The sequence below is a fragment of the Arachis hypogaea genome, chromosome 16 (genome assembly GCF_003086295.3).
Source record: "Arachis hypogaea cultivar Tifrunner chromosome 16, arahy.Tifrunner.gnm2.J5K5, whole genome shotgun sequence".
In the NCBI taxonomy this organism is placed as follows: domain Eukaryota; kingdom Viridiplantae; phylum Streptophyta; class Magnoliopsida; order Fabales; family Fabaceae; genus Arachis; species Arachis hypogaea.
This window is the reverse complement of record NC_092051.1, coordinates 27,562,543-27,567,111: the sequence shown is the minus strand read 5'-3', so window position 1 is coordinate 27,567,111 and position 4,569 is coordinate 27,562,543.

Here is a 4,569-nt window from a genome sequence, read left to right as displayed (position 1 = left end):
ATACTTGCATGAGCCTTGTCTAAGTGTACTTGTGTAAATCCTGAACTTGAGAAATTTGCCGCGAGTGGAGTTGCTCACTGCAATCCGCACTCTCCAGAAGTCAGTTGAAGCTTACTTGACTTGATATTCCCTGTTCTCTCTCTATCACAAGATCAAGCTGAATTCCTTCCCACAATGCACTTTGATTTTTCTCCTTGTGAACGTTGTCATTCAGCTTGTATAGTTCCTAAATATAACCATCGAGGTGATAACTCAATAGGAACAAAAATTTTAAAATACGGAAGATGGAATGAGTAGTATACCACAATAAGAAGAGATCTGAAGCTTTAATTTTGTCGACCATGTTGCATGCGGTTCAATCGACGCGTTAATAACAAGATTTCGAACATTGAGAGGAGAAAGCAACATTTGTGTCGAGATTCATCACATTTGAACCTAATGATACATTAATCAAGGACTTAGGATGTGAGTGAATGCAACCTTATGGTGCCACGATGACACCCCGGTAGAAAGACTTTTAGTAGTAATCGAAGGATTTAATACCGTTAGGTAATTGTGAATTGAATGACGAAAATTCATCCACCCTTTACCTATCAGAGGAAAAATGATCAGGTTATACATTAAGGTGGCGTGGTACGTTAGTCACTCCGGTATTAACCCAACCCCGAAAGATTTGATAACCTAGGTTCTAAATTGAAAACCGAAACAATAGAGAAAGGGTTAGTGAAATTCAAACTAAGATTCTAACTACGCGATCCCAACCAAATGATTTAATTGGAAGTGAAGACCTAGATAGTTAGAAAAAGGAAGTTGCACTTTCTTAGAAATTATCTCGACGAGATTAGGAGCGGTAAGTAGTTGAGACCAAGTGATTAAGACCGAGGAGTATTGAATTCGAAATGAGACCACTACTCACACCTCTTTTCAGGTAATCAAATCTGAATTTTGAGGACAAAATTCTTAATTAGGTGGGTAGGATGTAAACCCCGAAAAATTAGCGAATAATTAGTCAATAAATTAAATTTTTATAAAGAAAATTAAAAATATAAATTTTATATTAAAATATGATAGAGCTAATTAAAACGAGAATTTTGACACCAATTTCAAAGAATTTGACCTAAGATTGGGCCGAACTGGCCGAACCGGGCCCAAGGCCCATTTCAGCTCATTAGCCTTTAAGGGACACAGCTTCCCTTCCTTTCTCCTTTCCATTTCATGCTGCAGAATTTGGAGAAGGGGGAAGAACAATTAACACTTCCAAACCCTTGGTCAAAAATTCAATCCACCATAACTTCTTGCTCCGAGCTCCGATCGTTGCACCGTTTGCGGCCACATGATCACCGCGTCGAGCTCTACGATTCCATTGGATCAATTTCTTTGATAAGTCACCCTAACACTCCGGCCTCTCTACCCCTCCAATTTTCAAAAATTAGTGAGAATCCATGTTGAAAATTTGTGATTTTGGTTCTCTAGGTTCAAGTTTAGCTTGAGGAACTTATGGGCCTTTGCTCAATCAAGATATATTGAAGGTGAGGGTTCTCAAATTCTGTTAATTCTCGTTTATATGAGTTTGGGTATTAAATTTGGGCATGATACATGTGAATTAGGCTTGTATATGTGTATGTTGAAGATAATGGAGTACAATGGAGGCTTGGTGAAAGATTGGCGCTAAAGCTTTATTGAATTTAGACTTGTGGGGGTTGTGTGTGTGACCTTGGTGAGTTGCCTCGGGAAATATGTGGAAAAGCGGCCAAGTTATGGTTTAGGTTTCACGTATGTAATATATAATGTTTTGTGAAAACTTAGGCTAGTTGACTTTAAGATAGGCATGAATTCATGAGTATGTAAATTGATTAGTACTCCGTGACGAATGTTGTGTTTTGGCTTGGTTGTTGATGTTGGCATTTAAATGATGGATTGCCAAAAGATGAATTATTGATGCTTATGAAGTGGGAAACGGAATGAATATGAGTATATTGGAGTTATTAATGATAAGTTGATGATATTGTGGTATGTGTTGATGAGATTTTGGTAATTATGGCTTGTTGATTTGTCAATGATAATTATGAGTTGTTATTAATGAATTAAAGGAGTAAGTTAAAGAATGTTTAAAGATTGTAGATTGTGGTTGAAATGGTGATAGTGGAATAGAGCTTGATATATTGTATATGTGCAGATTTGGTGGATAAGGTGGACATGTTTAGAGTTAAGGTTAAAGTTTAAGCTAGGTTTAGAGTTCCCTAGAAGACCACCTTCTTTATGATTTCTGTTTAGTGATTTTAAGGTTTGGAATTTGGGAGTCGACATTCTAGGATTGCCTTTGGCATTCCCAAGACCTTATATATTATATGCGTGGCACCTTTACCATGCTGAGAACTTCCGGTTCTCATCCCATACTGTGTTGTTGTTTTCAGATGCAGGTCGAGCGGCACCTCGGTAGGCGTCTGAAGTTTCTGCGGTGAAGTGGTTTATTTTGGGATCTCCTTTTGTTACTTTGATGTATATATATGTATAGTTTCTTCGCTTATATGTAAGAATACTTTGTTTATGTCTCTTAGAGGTTTTTTTGGAGAACTAGGGTTTTGAACATGTTCTTTTGGGATATTATTATGTATATATATATATATATGTAGGTATATGTTCTCCGGCCAGCCTTGGCTTCGCATGCTGAGTTAGGAGCTTGTTATTTTGTATTATTGACCCTCTACTCGTGTCATCTGTATATATTTGTTGTTGAGCTTTCGTTTCCTTCTCACGCAAGTAACCACGTTTTCTGAGGGTTGCGCTTTCTGATTTTGCGATTTTGTTTTACCTATTTTCCAAGGCGCCTAGTATACTATCTCTTTTTTATTATTATTATTATTATTATATATTTTACTTTTAGAGGTCGTAATACCTTGCCACCTCAGCTTTATGACTTAAGCATAAGACTCTGTGTGGTAGGGTGTTACACATACCATATAACAAAAGATTACATAGATTAAGTAACAAATTCACCCACTACACATATTTTAAATTTCAGAGCATGAAAAGCCTAAGTTTCAAAATGTAATACATATCCAAAAGTAACATAAAAAAGTTTCAAACCAACTAAAGTACTACTTCTTAGTTACAGAAACTCGAATCAGTTGATCAGTCTTTCGAAACCATCCCAAACACAGATGAATCTCTGGTTTTAAGTTTGTGTATTTTCACAAAATCTTTTCATTTAGGACCAATTTTGTATTCTCGTTCTTTGCCTTTACTTTTTAAAACATTCATTTCAAAGCTTGTAGTAATCTCTGATTCCTCAACAACAAACTTCCAATTTTCTGATCCTCCTGACTCAAGTAGTAACTTAGCAAATTGATACGGGATATACTGTGTAAAAAAAAATAATTCCACAAAAAAATTAAAGTAACTAATAAATATGAAACTATCATTATGCAAACTTACAACTCGATCAGCCTTGACATCATGCTTTGTAAATATCTTGCAATGATGTAGAACAAAATATCTATTTATTTCAATGATAATTTATAGAAAAATGTCATCAAACTAAAAATGATAACAATCAAAGATGTAAGATGATGTTATACAAAATATTCTTAAATAGAAAGTAATTCTTCTACCTAATACATTTTGATTGTAACAAACTTAACTACCAATTAGTTTATACAGAGAATGATAAAATCAAGAACTCATGTAACACTAGTATAATATTAAATCAGAAAAAAATGAACATACCCTCTCTTTTTTGTCATTGATCTATTCTGGATAGTGCTTGCTTTTGAATTGTTCTTAACAATTTTTTACACACCAGGACTACAGGTGCAATTAATAAAAAAAAGCGAAAAAATTCAAAAATAATTTAAAAATAACAGACAACCAAAGAAGCAAATAGCAACATGATGTTATACAATGAATTATAGACATATTTGAAAATAAATATGTCAATAAATATAATAATTAAAGTATAACATGTACAAAATTAACAATAATTAAAAAAAAACTGAAAATTCTAACATTTTCATATTTTCATGCATCCCATTATTCTCTATACTAGAAGCAACATCATCCAATGCATCAAAGTAGTTTAACCCTAACTTATTCTGGATAACTTTTAACAAAGATATCCCAATAATATCTTTAACATAGTGAGATTCATAAAAATCCATATAGATTGGATTATTTCACTTATCCACAGGAGCCATAAAAAATATTCCACTTGTGATATACATTAAACAAATCCTCACCAAAACATACTCATGTTGTGGTTAGTGATAAGGATAGAGATCCTTGACCACCAAACCTTGCCAAGACCTTTTTAGCCATTAGTTTACTTCCTTGTAATTTATCTTTCATGTCTCTTATCAAAACCCCAAAACATTCTCCATAACCAATAACAAGAACACTTTATTGCAATTCCTAGGGAGAAGGACCCGAGGTTTAAATACTTCGGTTATTAATTTTAGGGGTTTGTTTTAGTGACAAACAATCTTTTGTCTGAAAGGATTATTTGTTGGTTTAGAAACTATACTTGTAACGAGATTTCATTAGTGAAATTCTATACCATCAAAAATCTATTCA